Below are 17,439 nucleotides of genomic sequence, written 5' to 3'. Positions count from 1 at the left end.
TGGGATTTTCGTTCTATCATTGCATTGAGTACGTCGAGATGAGTCTGTAGACACGTAGTGGGCTCAAATCCGAGTTGTAACGAGAGAGATACAATCAAAATTCAAGTAGGAACAAAATCGCTTTGGACAAACCAGAATATATATATATATATATATATATCTCTCTCTCTCGCACGACAGAAAACCCCCTCCCCTGACTTTTTCCTCCAGCCGTCGCTCCCTCTCTCCATAACCACCGCCACAGTACACCACCGGCCACGAGACCAGTCGGGTTTGGACCGCCACCACCCCAGCAACTTTTTCCTTTTGCACCCCGACGCCAACCGCCACTCCAGCCGTCGAAAAAAGCTGAGAAACGGCCGGTTTTTCGCTTGATTTTCGTTGGCTTCGTTCTCTCTCCTCCGGCTACCAAATCGGACGTGTGAGGTATGCTTTCTCACCTATTTTTCGTGCTCTAGCTTATAGTTGAGTATGATTTGATCAATTTCTAGCCTAGGTTGTTCGATTTATAACTCAAAGTTTGGCCGTATTTCGGGTTGAAATTCCGGCCACTTCCGACCATTTTTCGGGGTAGGCCTCAAATCGATGTCTTGAACCTAGGATAGGAAGCTTGGCACGTGATTTTGAAGTTTTCTGGCGAACGACATGGCTTTGGACACCCACACGCTGCTGGAGCGTGTGGCGACGTGTGGCACTGTAACAGAGGGGCATTGTGTCCTGATGCGATCCCCTAGTTGTCACAAGCGCGTAGGTGTGCTCGGATATGGATTTGGGTGTCATTTGATCGTCAATCGGATATCACATATTAGGTGTTATCTGGGTTTGACATGTTCGAATCGTTGGATCGACTCCATTTCAATATATGTTGATCTAAGCATTCCTAGGATCATGAATCGGAGCTCCGTATGTTCCGATTTAATAACTTAAAGTTTGCGTTTTACAATAACCGTCCGATCATGCTATCGCAAGATATCCAATCGTCCGATCAGGACCAAACTTGCAGGACGTATATCCTAAACCTTGTGGAATCATAGGAACTTTCAGATCGAAAATTTAAAATCTTAGGCCCCACGGGTCCGGTTGACCAAGTTTGGGTAGTTAGACCACTCAGTTGACTGTGAGTCTTCCGAGGTAGTTTTACCCTTCAAGAGGTACTAGAACAACCATGTAAGCAAGTCTTGACCGATAATTGAGTTGTTCAAATTATTTGTGATGAGGTTTGGATGAATTATGGTGAATTGAGTTAATAAATAATGTTGATTATTTTGGAAGGTATATAATTACACTATGTTAAGTACCATCCCCCAGTTACTGGACTTCACACACATAGTGTTGGAAATTTTTCTGCATGTGGGAAGAATATATGATTATCTGGTCTCACACGTGGCGTTGGAATATTCCAGCGTGTGAGACACTTCCCACACGTGGTGTTGGAAATTTTCTGGCGTGTGGGAAAGATATGTGATTATATGGTCTCACACGTGACATTGGAATATTCCAGCGTGTGAGACACTTTCCACACATGGCATTGGAAATTTTCCTGCGTGTGGGAAGAATATGTGATTATCTGGTCTCACACGTGGCATTGGAATATTCCGTCCTGTGAGACACTTCCCGCACTTGGCGTTGGAAATTTTTCAGCATGTGGGAAGAATATGTATTATATTGGTTTCACATGTGGCGTTGGAATATTCCGACATGTGAGACACTTCCCACACGTGGCTTTGGAAATTTTTTGACGTGTGGGAAGAATATGTGATTATCTGGTCTCACACGTGGCGTTGAAAATTTTTCGGCGTGTGGAACGAGTATGTGATTATCTGGTCTCACACGTGGTGTTAGAATATTTCGGTGTGTGAGACACTTCCCACACGTGGCGTTCAAAATTTTCCAGCGTGTGAGAAGAATATGTGATTATATGGTCTCACACGTGGCGTTGGAATATTCCGGCGTGTGGGCTCATTGAAATATTGGCTACCTTACCACACGTGGCGTTGGATTATCCGGCGTGTAGTAAAAGATCCGTGTACTTGGGTTATCGTTATTTTACTACGCGTGGCGTTTGACCTTCCGGCGTGTAGTAAAATAACAGGGAAAGGAATATAGGATTATTATACTATGTTGGGGAAAGTTTGATGTTTGAAAAGGATTATGTTTGGTATGATGTGATTTAAAGAAATGGAAAAGGGGTCAATTCTAGAATTTATTATTTTCTACTGCTGTAATTGATTGTATGTTATTGGAACCGGATTTTTGTTGAAAGAACTACGGGTGGCTTGATCCCTCAGTAAGGGTACGTAGGTAGCCTGGGGTCCCACTCAGGTGCAGCCGCGAACTAAAGATAATTTTGAAACTTTAATTTAGTCGTTTGGACCTAGTCTCACTTTTTTTGCTCTTTGGATAAGTTTGGTTACGACTTTGTCGATGGTCCTTAAGCTTGTTTGAGAATGAGGCTTGATTGATTGATTTTATTTCAGTTTTACCAAGTAGTCGTGGTTAAAAGGGGTGTAATAACCCAAAACAAAATATCTAAAAAGAAATAAAATATCTAAAAAGTAAGGATAATATCTTCTAGCAAAAAGACAAGTTTGCCCTCGCATATTTTAATGGGGGAACATTTGACTTTTTAATCAAGAAAGAATTTGGGAATTCCGCTTACGCCATTGCGTAGAGCGCGGCGAAACGAGTTCGTAGACACGGAGTAGACCCGAATCGGAGTTGTAACGAAGAAGATATGGTCTAAATACCGCGAAGGGCAAAATGGTAATTTGGTCAAAAAGTCAGATTTTTATCCCTTCTCTCTCTCCTCTCCCACGTCAGTTTTCTCTCTCTCCTCTCTTCCTCTCCCGTCGCACCCAGCCGTGCGACGCTTCGACTTCTAGGCGACGGCCCGGCCACCACAGGCCGAGCCGATCTACGGCAAGGGTACCGTCGGCTCCGCCTCCCTCTCGCCGCCAAGACCTGACCGACCTCCACCCTTGGGCCGCCATGAGTTGATCGGAAAACCATGATTTCCGATGGATGTTCATCCGAGTTCACCCGATCTTCCAGCTCGAATTTCTCCTTCGTTTCTCCACCAAATCAATTGAGTAAGGTATGGTTTCTCAGATATTTTTCGTGTTCTAGCTGATGGATGTATGGGTTTCGATCTATTTTAGCTCTAAAGGGATCAAGTTTCGACTTGAATTCTAGCCGAAACTTCGGCTGCCGAAAACTACTGTTTCTGGTTACTTTTTGGGGTATGTCCAAGAACAAAAGTGACTCCAAATGGGGTGTTTTACCTAGAATAGGAGTTTGGAGTCTTGGTTCCGAGATTTTTCGGCCACCCGAAATCGCTTAAGACACCCAAATCTGACCGCGCGTGCTGGGACGCGTGGGGCGAGGGTAGTGAAGTAATTATGTGCAGTTTTGTGACCCTCGTGTCGTCACGAGCGCATAGGATTTCGCGGATCTCGATTCGGAGTCCGTTTGAGCCCCAGACGGATTTTCCATATCGCGCGATCCGTGGGTGCAGTGTCGTCAAATTGTCGGATCGCGCTGAATTTCGGATATGTCGGTCTACATGATGTCAGGATCGTTTAGGATTCGACGGATTGCAAATCGGAGTCCCGGATACTCCGAAATCGCGAACCCTGGGGCTAGGGTTTGGATTTTAAGCGATAACGCGATTTTGGCTAATCCGACCGTCCGTTTCGGACCAAACTCGCAGAACATGGTTCCTCCTCTGTAAGGAACCTTCAGAAGAGCCCAGATTGGCCATCGGAGATCGTGGACCCACGGGGTCCCGGATCGTCCGATCTGGCAGTTTATCGCTTAGTAAGGCTTCAGGTCTCTTAAGACCGTTCTAACTATCTAAAAAAAAAAAGCTATTGTGGGCATAGGAGTAACTTAAACATTGAGCGCACGTATTTCTAGGAGCCGGGGGCAGGGTATTTAATTTAAATTCTTTTTATTCAGCAGTTTATTGATTTATTATCTATGGATAATCAGGCACCAAAGGTCCAGTCGACCCGCAGCCGGGACCTTCGAAGGGTCAAATTAGCTCGGACCATCTGTGAGTGGACTTTCTTTCATGAATGATTTTATAGAAATGAGTCACATGAATGATTTATATAAACAAGTTTACTTAAATGATTTTATATTGATTTTATATAAATAAGCTTTTATAAATGAGGTTATTTGAATAAGTTTTATGAACTATTCTTCTCGAGTATGATTTTTACTATTAAGTATTTTAAATTATGTGATGTTTAATTATCGAAGCTCCAGTAATATTAAAGGCAGAGGTTGAGAACTTTACCAGAGGAGGTACAGATACAATTCAGATTTACTGAGATGCAGTGAGTTAGTAGAAATTTTTTTAAAATAATTTATTTTCAAAGAAAACCACCGTGTACCCATTACTTTTGGTGATTACCCAGAGTCGGACCGATATCTACGGACATCCAGTCTGATTATAGTTTAGTCAGTGCACTTGACTTTGCCCTGATTTCGCCAGTTTGTGGCTCGGGTGAACTGCGTGGCGCCCGAGACCTGCCAGGGAAATTGACGGACATGACAGGGGTACAAATAGGTGGTATTTTCAGAGGATTTGAGTTTTCTTTTATTCAAGTATGACTTTCAGTTATTTTATATCAGTTTCTTGATATTCGTGCATTTATATCTTTACATATTGGTTCAGTTATACAAGCACAGTCATCAGTAGGTTTTTACATGCTTATTTGAATACTCTATATTGAAATATAGACAAACCCTCGATTTAGATCTCTTCTTATTTTTTTTTATGGGGGTTATTATGTTTATAAAATTGTTTTCAAGAACATTATTTTTGTCCACTCACATTTTCAACCTGTTTTTCGCCCCCAGGCCGTAGAAGTACGCGGGATCCACCACCGGGCCATTCATAGCTTCCGCGCCTCGAAGTCAGGTAGAGTGTTGTAGAAAATCCTTACAACCCTGAAAAATTTAGAAAATGCTCTGATATCTAGTTGAAACTGAGAAACTACAGTTGAGATTGATTACTTGAGATATTCTGGCAGTTGGTGTGAATTTATTGATTGTTTAACAGGTGAAAAATTTTGGGATTGGTCAAAATACACGGGAGACTCTGCCGAAATTTCAGCAGAAGTCTAAGGGAAATCTGAAAAGAATTTGAGACGAGAAGGGTAAAAAGGTCTTTTGTGCCTGACATTCGCCAGATGTTGGACACGCACAGGATTCGACTCGGATTCCAAAACGGAAATTGGGTCGGGTCTTGTCAATTTGGTATCAGAGCATAGGTTTATACTTCCTGTAGACTTCGCACCTTGTGCACCCCGGTTTTCTTTTCGTGTTGGGCCCTAATGGTGGTGGTATCCGTAGGAAAATTAGACAGATATCTCGATGTAAGGGGATGAGATTCCCAAGTTAGACAGGAGCTGCACAGGTATCTGAACCGGTAAAGTAATCTGTTGTTAGAGGCTCGTCAGTAGCCGTATTTACCGCACCGAGTAGACGGGGAGATCTAAATATCCAGTAAACCTTGGAGTTGTTAGCTCGAGCTTTAGTCAGCCAGAGACCCATCTGTGAGATAGGTGGATCAAGTAAAAAGGATATTGAGAGCTATAAATTGAGAATAATGGTGGTACCCAGTAGTAAAGGAGAATCATATTAGGGAAGTGGAGTAGATCGTGAAGGTTATGATTGTTCCACAGAAGAATAGAGTATTGATGGGATTTGGTTAAGAACAATACTAGAATCCTTGACTTGTATGAGATAAGTATTTCAGAGCCGAATGCGATAGTCAGCTTTATCTACAAGTCTGCAGAAGGCGTGGATGCAGGAATTTTTGCAGCCAAATAGGGGAAAATGATTGGATTCGAATACGAGAAAAAGATTTCACGTACTGTTTTCTATTGATAGAGATCGGAAAGTAAGAGGTAGTACCTGGCTACGATAAGGTTAAAAGCTTTCATCCAAGGTATTGTGATTAGTTAGAAGTCAGTTGACTTGGGTGCCATGGTAATGTCTGTCCAGCCAGATAATGGATAGACCATAGGGTGCACTTTGTGCACAGTATTTGGATATAAGTAATATTGATCAGGAAACATTTAAGAGAGGTAACTATAATGGTGATTACAGTTCCAGATCACCGAGTGGCCGTAAGTAGGGAGGCTATTGACTTGGAGTTAGTTTCAATGGAAGTACCAGCCATGATAGTAATATTGGAAATCGTTCTAGGACTAGTGTAGCCAGGAGTATTGGAAGACAATTGTTGTCAGACCCTAACAGGAGAAGTTGCCTTAATGTGTCAGGTATGGTAGGCACCGTTCCGAGCCCTGCTAGTGAGGTACAGCTGGAGGATATTATTTTCAAAAAGGGTTGTCGCTGTTTCTTCAGCATAAAAGGATTATTACTGCAGCGAAACAAGTATGCAAGGTAAGTTACAGGAAACACCACAATTGATGGGAGCTTTGTTTAGCAATGGGCCCAGATCAGTACGGCTGGTTGAGGAAGCAGTTAGCTGAAGGGATGTAGTAACAGTTTTAAACTTGCAGAATGACAGTATAACACAACTCAGTAGGAAGTATGAGCATTATTTATTGCAGTTACAGATTGAATCCCCCTTCGGCATGATTGACTGGAGATCATCTTAGGAGTGGATTGATTTGGCCGGATACCGTACCTCAAAGCTACCATTTCATCAGGAGGTCAAGTTTATTCTTGAGCCCGCCCCAGGAATGGAGCTTATTTCTCGGATAAAGTATAAAATGACAGCAGTAAGTTGAAAGAGTTAGAGACTCAATTGCAGGAATTAATCGTGAAGAGGATCATTTACCTTAATGTTTTCTTCATTGAAGTGTTCTGGAGTTATTTAAGGAAGGAGATGTTAGCATGAAGTTGTACATGGACTCAAGGCAGCCGGCCAAAAATCATAATGCGGAGATTGAAGTCCATGATATCACAGTAAGAAATTGTTTAATAAGTAAGGAATGCTAAGGGATTTTCTAACAAACGGTATGAGGCTTAGATAGTTCCAGTAATGAATTAAAGAATAAGGTATGGGTACTTTGAGTTCCTGGTCATATTATAGAGAATTAAGGGATGTGCCAGTAGTAGTTTGGACCCCCCGTGAATAGAATGTTTGGGAGGTATTGAGATCGCCTCATGATCGCATAGCTAGATAACCTTTGAGTGTATTCGAAGAAACAGAAGACACATGAGAAGTATTTGAACTTTGGGTGGTGGACTTTGAGAAGATAGTAACTTTATGCGAAGCTCAGTAAGCGTGTATGTTGGATGGACAGAGTGAGTTTCTTGGAACACATAATTTCGGTTAAAAGTATTTTGTTGATCCTCAAGGATTGAAGCATTAGCAAATTGAGTTACGGCCAATCAGTGCTACTGAGATACAGAATTTTTTAAGTAAGTCGATTCTTACTGTCGCCCAGTAGAAAGGTTATCCACCATGGCGACACTGTTCATCCTTTAGAAAAGAAAGAAGTTAAATTGGTGTAGTCAGATCAGTGTGAAGAGGACGATGTTAAACTTAAGAGCAGGCCAACCACTACTTCGATTTCAGCACTGCAGGAGGTTAGGGAGAACTTGGTATGCTACCGTATTATTTGTCATAAGAATTGAGGTTTATGCAGGTGCAGTATGGTAGAGTGAGTACTTATGTATCTCAACAACAGAAGAAGTATAAATCGAAGCATTCTATTCATGATTTGGAATGGGCCACAGTAAGTCTGGTTTAGTAAGGTTAATGACAGTATTTTTATAGGAAGTATGCCAGATCCTTACAGATCATAAAGGATTACTATATGTATTTATCCTCCAATTGAGACGAAGAACATAGTTAGAGGTTATAGACATACTCAATGTGGATTTCTCAGGAGAAGTAGCTTATCTCCAAAGAAAATATTGATCCATGATGGTAAGACTGAGGAATTTCAAAATGGACTTTGGATAAACAGAAGCACCGTTACCCACTCTTCAGAAAGGATCAGTGCTAAAAACTCAAAGATTCGCAGGATATTTTCAAGGTCTAGAGTTGACTCCTACAAGAAAGAGTTGAATTGTGTAATATGGAAGTAAGGTTTTACAATAGAGGTGGTTACTTATGAGGAAAGGCACGGTAAAGTTTGCCAAGAAGCAATAGTCCAGTAATAGAAATCAACAGGATTCTTATAACCATTTCCGATTTCTCAAGAGAAGCGGGAACAACTTACGATGGATTTTAAGTTCAGCCTCCTTGAATATAGAGAAAGCAGAGTGGAGTGTAAGAAATTAAGAATCGATTCAGTAAGCCTGTTTGTGTCCCACAGATAAGAGCCAAGGATAGTTTGAACAAACTGCCAAGAATTTTTCCAGATAAGATCTTGCGCCGCTATGGAATACCAGTCTCTATAGTTTAGAATTAAAAATCCATATTATGTTCCAGTTGGACTCAGCTAAAAGAAGCTTTTGGGCCTTGAGTACAGTTTAATACCGCAATTCACTCCAGACAGATGACCAGCTTAAGAAAATGATTTAAATTGTGGAAAGGTTATTGAGACATAATCTACTTCAATTTCAGAATGATTTGAGTGAAAAGATGCTGGTTTGGGAGTATGCCTTAAGTGACAGTTGTCGGATTTCCTCGGATTACAAATCTAAAATTTGCTATTAGTATCTGTAACTGAGATATTTCCAATAGATGCCTTACACGAGGCATAGTATGGATCACCCAAGTATGAAGATGGAATGTTAAGCAAGGTTTATCGAAATCTGAAAGTATGGTAGGAAATAAAGAACCTTATTGGATTAAGCAGAAAAATACTCAAGTAACCCAGGACTGGCAAGAAGTTATGCAGATACTAGAAGAAGGATCTTCAGTTGGGTATTCTCCAATATTTATTGCCTGAGGAAGGTGAAATGAGATTTAAGGAAGCAAGGGAGCCAAATCCTAGTTGTATCGGACCCAATGAGAATATAGAATGTGTGGGAAACAAACAGTACAGATTTTGGAATAGGAAGTGTCCAGCTTTCTGTGACACATGTTGTGTAATAACTTAAGTTGCAGATATAGGTGCAGTCCTTCCCCCTCTTTAAACGACAAGGAGGTAAATTTCGAGGACGAAATTTTTATAAGGGGGGTAGATTGTAATAACCCAAAACAAAATATCTAAAAAGAAATAAAATATCTAAAAAGAGAGGATAATATCTTCTAGCAAAAAGACAAGTTTGCCCTCGCATATTTTAATGGGGGAAAATTTGACTTTTTAATCAAGAAATAATTTGAGAATTCCGCTTACGCCATTGCGTAGAGCGCGGCCAAACGAGTTCGTAGACACGGAGTAGACCCGAATCGGAGCTGTAACGAAGAAGATATGGTCTAAATACCGCGAAGGGCAAAATGGTAATTTGGTCAAAAAGTCAGATTTTTATCCCTTCTCTCTCTCCTCTCCCACGTCAGTTTTCTCTCTCTCCTCTCTTCCTCTCCCGTCGCACCCAGCCGTGCGACGCTTCGACTTCTAGGCGACGGCCCGGCCACCACAGGCCGAGCCAATCTACGGCAAGGGTACCGTCGGCTCCGCCTCCCTCTCGCCGTCAAGACCTGACCGACCTCCACCCTTGGGCCGCCCGGAGTTGATTGGAAAACCATGATTTCCGATGGATGTTCATCCGAGTTCACCCGATCTTCCAGCTCGAATTTCTCCTTCGTTTCTCCACCAAATCAATTGAGTAAGGTATGGTTTCTCAGATATTTTTCGTGTTCTAGCTGATGGATGTATGGGTTTCGATCCATTTTAGCTCTAAAGGGATCAAGTTTCGACTTGAATTCTGGCCGAAATTTCGGCCGCCGAAAACTACTGTTTCTGGTCACTTTTTGGGGTATGTCCAAGAACAAAAGTGACTCCAAATGGGGTGTTTTACCTAGGATAGGAGTTTGGAGTCTTGGTTCCGAGATTTTTCGGCCACCCGAAATCGCTTAAGACACCCAAATCTGACCGCGCGTGCTGGGACGCGTGGGGCGAGGGTAGTGAAGTAATTCTGTGCAGTTTTGTGACCCTCGTGTCGTCACGAGCGCATAGGATTTCACGGATCTCGATTCGGAGTCCGTTTGAGCCCCGGACGGATTTTCCATATCGCGCGATCCGTGGGTGCAGTGTCGTCAAATCGTCGGATCGCGCTGAATTTCGGATATGTCGGTCTACATGATGTCAGGATCGTGTAGGATTCGACGGATTGCAAATCGGAGTCCCGGATACTCCGAAATCGCGAACCCTGGGGCTAGGGTTTGGATTTTAAGCGATAACGCGATTTTGGCTAATCCGACCGTCCGTTTCGTACCAAACTCGCAGAACATGGTTCCTCCTCTGTAAGGAACCTTCAGAAGAGCCCAGATTGGCCATCGGACATCGTGGACCCACGGGGTCCCGGATCGTCCGATCTGGCAGTTTATCGCTTAGTAAGGCTTCAGGTCTCTTAAGACCGTTCTAACTATCTAAAAAAAAAAAGGCTATTGTGGGCATAGGAGTAACTTAAAAATTGAGCGCACGTATTTCTAGGAGCCGGGGGCAGGGTATTTAATTTAAATTCTTTTTATTCAGCAGTTTATTGATTTATTATCTATGGATAATCAGGCACCAAAGGTCCGGTCGACCCGCAGCCGGGACCTTCGAAGGGTCAAATTAGCTCGGACCATCTGTGAGTGGACTTTCTTTCATGAATGATTTTATATAAATGAGTCACATGAATGATTTATATAAACAAGTTTACTTAAATGATTTTATATTGATTTTATATAAATAAGCTTTTATAAATGAGGTTATTTGAATAAGTTTTATGAACTATTCTTCTCGAGTATGATTTTTACTATTAAGTATTTTAAATTATGTGATGTTTAATTATCGAAGCTCGAGTAATATTAAAGGCAGAGGTTGAGAACTTTACCAGAGGAGGTACAGATACAATTCAGATTTACTGAGATGCAGTGAGTTAGTAGAAATTTTTTTTAAAATAATTTATTTTCAAAGAAAACCACCGTGTACCCATTACATTTGGTGATTACCCAGAGTCGGACCGATGTCTACGGACATCCAGTCTGATTATAGTTTAGTCAGTGCACTTGACTTTGCCTCACGAGTTTCGAGGACGCTCGGACCGTGAATGCCAGGATTTGCGGCTCGGCAGACTTGGTGTCCCGAGACCTGCCAGGATTGCGGCTCGGCTGACTCTGTGTCCCCGAGACCTGCCAGGATTGTGGATCAGGCTGACTACGGTCCCCTGCATCCTGCCTGAGCGACTCGAGCTGACTTGGTGTCATCGAGGACCTGCCGGCAGATCAGGCTGATTATAGTCCCTTGATTTCGCCAGTTTGCGGCTCGGGTGGACTGCGTGGGGCCCGAGACCTGCCAGGGGAATTGACGGACATGACAGGGGTACAAATAGGTGGTATTTTCAGAGGATTTGAGTTTTCTTTTATTCAAGTATGACTTTCAGTTATTTTATATCAATTTCTTGATATTCGTGCATTTATATCTTTACATATTGGTTCAGTTATACAAGCACAGTCATCAGTAGGTTTTTACATGCTTATTTGAATACTCTATATTGAAATATAGACAAACCCTCGATTTAGATCTCTTCTTATTTTTTTTATGGGGGTTATTATGTTTATAAAATTGTTTTCAAGAACATTATTTTTGTTCACTCACATTTTCAACCTGTTTTTCGCCCCCAGGCCGTAGAAGTACGCGGGATCCACCACCGGGCCATTCATAGCTTTCGCGCCTCGAAGTCAGGTAGAGTGTTGTAGAAAATCCTTACAACCCTGAAAAATTTAGAAAATGCTCTGATATCTAGTTGAAACTGAGAAACTACAGTTGAGATTGATTACTTGAGATATTCTGGCAGTTGGTGTGAATTTATTGATTGTTTAACAGGTGGAAAATTTTGGGATTGGTCAAAATACAAGGGAGACTCTGCCGAAATTTCAGCAGAAGTCTAAGGGAAATCTGAAAAAAATTTGAGACGAGAAGGGTAAAAAGGTCTTTTGTGCCCGACATTCGCCAGATGTTGGACACGCACAGGATTCGACTCGGATTCCAAAGCGGAAATTGGGTCGGGTCTTGTCAAGGGGTTTGTGGTCTTGTTGAGTCCGAAACCCATTGGGATGGGTGTTTGATCCTAGTCTCAGTCTTTAGAATTTCTTTGTTGACCCATACTAGGGTATGATTGTGAGGCCGGAGGCTATCTTTGTAAACTACATGAAATTATTTCGTGCATGCTACTAGTTGGTGATATTAAATGTGTTTTAACAAGTTCAGAAAATTTGAGAAATGTCCATTTTTCAAGGGAAACTCTGCCCCGAAATTTCGGTAGAAAGTTTCGTGCCCTTTTTCCTGAATTTTGAAAAAGAGGATATAGTAATATAAGTGGGCCCGGCATCGGTGTGATGTGGAAATTTCCACAAGATTTGTCCCGGGTTCCGAGGAATTCGGGGCGAGTCCTGTCACTATGTAACATCAAACACTTCATATCCTCCACCACAGTCCTAATCAGGAACCGATATCTTATTAAATGGGTTTTGGGTTTTGATTCAGTGGCATCGAGGTTTACTTCTCTATGGTCCACTGGGCATTGGAAAGGTATTGAATCATTACTTCTTCTAAGGCTTTCTTTACTTGTTTGCTCATTGTTAAAGTTGTAACACTGGCTGTTAATTTCATTTTTATATAAATTTCTTTTCTCTTTTTCCCAACCTTCTGCCGCCGCTGTTGATGCTCAACACCTCTCTATTAATGCCCTTGCCAAGTGGCCTCCTTCTTGGAAGTTTTCCTTAGTTTGGCCTCCCGTGTCTCCCTCTTCCTTGCATTCACCTTGTACTTCTTCCTCTGGACGTCTCCTCTCCTAATTGGTTCCCCAACCACTACAAAATTTTGGACTCGTCGAATCAGAATCGGCACCAAGGCCCGATGTCCTACCAAACGGTAGGTCATTTTAATCAAGTTAGGAAACACTCCCAAGCTCTCGAAAATTCTTGTTGTGGCGCTGACTATTAGTCATGTTCCCTCTAATCCCCTCTACTAGTCAAATTTCGGCCTCAATAGCATAGGTTATTTTAGCTTCCATGGCAAAACAAAGCAAAGCGTTGTGAGCTTCGTCATTTGCACTATAAAGGAGGATGCTAGTTATGCCATGTATAGTTTTCATCTTCTTGAAATTTAATCATTGTGCTTATTATTTTCTTAACTAATGATCTTGATGTTTAGCTACCATCCAGGTTTTAATTAAGTAATTTGATGTATGTTAGGGTATATGCCATGCCTAATATAAGTTTTGCTTCATGTGATTAAATTCATGAATGCGTCTAAAGTAAACGTCATACTCTTAAGGGTTTGTGTGATTGTGTGAAGTTCTCATGGAGCCTAAGCTCTATTATGTGTTTATATTCATGCCCCATGCCAAGGATAAATTGCATGGTAAGAAAAATTAGTTAATTGTTGTGAAAAGAGTTAATCATAATTCTAGAGAGCACATCAACATAATAAATTTAGGAGATAAGAGGAATTGTGGTGAAATCGTTGTTATGGTAAAGCCTCTCTAAAATTGTTTGAAATCTTATTTAGTTACTTTTCAAAAATATAATTAAATATAATTAAAAAAAGAAATATTATCTTTCAATTTTCTTGTTTTAAACTTTCTTTTAAAAGAAAATCTCCAGAAACCCTTTTTCAAAACTCTTTTGTTAAGTGTTAGTTAAGTCATAATTTTAGGAAGCATAGAAGTATATTAGTTTTAACTTTTAAGTTATTAGTTAGGGTGTCTAGAGTAACTTAGGCTTTAATTTTTTTGTTCCTATTTTTCTTCGTGTTTTCCTTGTTTTATTGTTTTAGTCACTGTGGGTTAGTTAGTTAACTATATACAAAGGCTTAAGTAGTTTATAATTCACAATAATTTGAGAATTAATTTAGTCTTTGTGGGATCAACCTTGATCTTGCCTTAGCTATATTGCATTAACCTTCTACACTCACAAGTTTATTTCCTGGATTTTACTATCTAATTTTTTTGGTCTTTAGTTACTTGACGTCCCTTTATTATTATTATTATTATTATTATTATTATTTATTAGTATTTTATTTATTTTTTCTTTTCTTTACAGCACGACATGTTATTTACTAACTATTTTTTGTTTTGTGTGTCTCAAGGTTGTTTTCTTTTAGTATCTATGTGCTAGGTGTGTGACACCCGGATCCAATTTTAACCATTTATTCAATTTATTTAATTGAGAAATTACAATTTTGCTCTTGGGAGTAGGGGTACTTTGGTCACTTTTTAATCCAGAAGGATTTTGGGGAAATAAGTGGTATCGTTGCATAGAACTCGCTTTCACGAGTTTGTAGACACTCGGCAACAAAAGTGCAGTAGTACAACCGTAAATATTTTAAAGTTGGATTTTTAAAACAGACCGGTCTCTCTCTCCCCTCCATCTCTTTCCCTGACACTCTCTCTCTATGTGCGGGCAGCAATTTTCCGACTGCGATTTCATCATCGTCTGATGTCCGATTCGAGTGAAATCGGTTGCAAAAGTTTCGTATCAATGTTTTTTTATCTAACCCACCCATTTTCCCAGCTTAAAAACCGAAGGAAATTAAACTGGAAATTCGGGTGATTTTTGAAGTTTCTGACGCCTTTTTCGATGACTCCGACTGCCATTTTCGTTGAGTGAGATATGAAACTTCATCTACTCTTCGTGATCTATCCGTTTATGTAGGCATTATAGATCGTTTTTGAGGTTTTACAGATCATTCAATATATCCATTTTTGGCCGACGATTTTAGCTCCGTTCTGGCTAGTTTTTTGCCATGGTCCAAAACAAAAATCACTCCTCTTGTTAGTCTGAACGTATTGGTATAGGTATTGTAGGATGTTTCGAGAATTTTCCGTCACTGGAATTTTCTCAAGACACCTACGCGTAGCCGGAGCGTGTGGTAGTGCCTGGGTTGATGTGCGGTGGCCCATTATGTTCCAAAATGTTCTCCTTGTAGTCCCGAGAACGACGGTATGCTCGGATTTGGAATTGGTTATCTTTTGACAGTCAAACGGATTTACGCCTATTAGGTGATATGTTCAGACCGTTGGATCAGCTCCATTTCCAAGTATGTTATGTACCTCTAGGATCGTGTAGGAACTCACTAATCGAGAATCGGAGTCCCAGATACTCCGAATCAATGATTCTAGGGTTAGGTAAACCGGTAACGGTTTGATCGTGTGATCGAGAGGGATCCGGCCGCTTGATAGAGACTAAACTTATAGGACATGTTAAGTAGGCTTTGTTGAACTCGTAAGAACTTTCAGATTGAAAATCGGAGGTCTTGGGCCCGGTTGACCATTATGGGAAGTTTGATCTCTCAGTTGACCGTGAGTCTTCCGAGGTAGTTTCACCCTTCGAAAAGTACTAGAATAACCTTGTAAACGAGTCTTGATTGTTGTTTGAGTTATTTTGATTATGTTGGGATTATGAGATTGTTTTATAGTATTTTATGGAATTATTATTATTATGATTATTATTGAAGTATATGGATTGGGTGATATTGGGTTGTTTATGAAAGTCTATTGTTTTAATTGTGGAATATAGTATGTTATGGAAATTATGTTTAAATAAGTTTTGATTATTATTTGAATTATTTTGGGGTCTTTATGGAATTTATGCTTTTGTGAGTCTTTTTTTTTTTTTTTTTTAATATACTACGAATAAATAATTGGGTACATTGAAATATTGAGAATTTGGGAAAAATTGAATTAAGGGAGGGTATATTATTACTATGCATGGCATTGGACTCTCCAACGTGTAGTAAAGTAACAGGGAGAAGGAAAAAGATTTTATACCATATCGGGAAAAAGATAAATGTTTAAAAGAATTATGCTTAGCATATGTGAATTGTTAAAGGGAAAGGGTTGTTGAGTTATGAGTCTTAAGAACAGAGTGAGTAAAGAAAAATGGGTTTGTGTTCATGGGCGGAGATATTGCGATTTTAATAAAGGGGAAAAGATGATTTTAGAATTAACTTGTTAGTATTACTGAAAATAATTGTATGTTATCAGAATCGTGATTGTTGGTATAAGAACTACGTGTGGCTTGATCCCTCACTAAGAGGTACGTAGGTAGCCTAGGTTTTCACCTAGGTGTAGCCGCGAATTAAACTATTACTTTTGTTAAGTTTGGCTTTGAATATGTCGGTGGGCTTGAAGCCCGGTCGAAGTGAGATTAAATCTTGATTATATTTCAGTTTTACTGAATGGTTGTGGTTAAAATGTGTTTGTGGTTATGATGGGTTTGAAACCCGTTTGGATTGATGATTGATTATGGCCTGAGTCTTTAGAATTTCTTGTGATTGTACATAAATGGTTTTAATTGCATCCTTTGGCATCGTTTTTACAAACGGTGGGACAAGTATGCGGAAATTTTTTTAAATTCTCTTACAATTTTCTGTTTTGCGCCCCAGGCAGTAGCTTGATCTGAGCCGAGCAACCGAGCCAAGAATTGTACTTTCACGCCCTAAACTTCTACAGGGCATTTCTGTTTGTTTAATTTCCTTTGAACTTCATTTCGGTTGTAAACTGAAGTCTTCTTTAGAATTGCTCTGTTATCGCCCATGTAAGGTTGGACTTAAGGACAGAGGCCTATCCGGTAAACTGTGTGCTTTTACATTGTGCATGCTGCCAGTTAGACTATTATTATTGTGTTTCGACAGGTTGAAATTTTGGAAAAAGTTCGTTTTTCAGGGGAGACTGCCGAAATTTTGGTAGAAGCCTTGGCCCTCTTTTCCTTTGTTTTAGGGGAAGAGGATGTTTGAAATTAGTAAGCGGGCCCTGCATCAGTTAGATGTCGGAAGAACTACGGGGTTCGTCACTAATTTCAAGGATAGCGGGGGAATCCAAGGCGGGTCCTATCAACTTAGTATCAGAGCATTATGTTCAAAATACTGTGAACTAAGCACCTTGTGTGTATCCTTAAGTTTTGACAGTGTGATGTGATCCGGTGCGGAATGGTGCCTCTTTGACGTGAAGGACGTCACAAATTGTATTAGAGATGTTTCGTAAGTTCGTAACCCTAGGAAACGTAGTGAACCTTATGTTCAGGGTTGCAAAAATCTGAGTCAACTGTGAGTTGTGGCAAACCCAATTGAGAGGTAACAGTGTTTTGGGGGAAGAAATTGATGCAAATACCTATTTAAAATTCTTTTCAGTGGAAAAGTTTGGGACAGGCACATCCCCCCCGCCGCCTCTTCCCCCCCCCCCCCCCAACTTTTTTATTTGGATCGTGCTCATGAGATAGAGAGTTTTGATGATTACTTGATGAACTAGTGTTAATAGATGCTATGTGTAAGAGCTAAAATTAACCGTGTATCATTTACATTTTTATTGTTCAGTGCCCAGGGAACTGTGGGATTACATATGTTATTTCTTTGG

The 17,439-nt window shown here is 40.5% G+C and overlaps 2 long non-coding RNA genes across 2 annotated transcripts; both read left to right on the top strand.

The window, feature by feature from the left end:
* LOC109950764 lies at positions 2,787 to 5,038 on the top strand. Its single transcript, XR_002273063.1, has 3 exons — positions 2,787 to 3,094; positions 3,991 to 4,054; positions 4,867 to 5,038. It is a non-coding gene; the product is annotated as an uncharacterized LOC109950764 (long non-coding RNA).
* On the top strand, positions 7,624 to 16,675 carry LOC109950551. The gene is made up of 4 exons (XR_002272786.1): positions 7,624 to 9,710; positions 10,608 to 10,671; positions 11,708 to 11,768; positions 16,473 to 16,675. It is a non-coding gene; the product is annotated as an uncharacterized LOC109950551 (long non-coding RNA).

This window comes from Prunus persica, chromosome G8, assembly GCF_000346465.2.
Source record: "Prunus persica cultivar Lovell chromosome G8, Prunus_persica_NCBIv2, whole genome shotgun sequence".
Taxonomy (NCBI): Eukaryota; Viridiplantae; Streptophyta; class Magnoliopsida; order Rosales; family Rosaceae; genus Prunus; species Prunus persica.
This window is presented reverse-complemented; position numbering and strand designations above follow the sequence as displayed.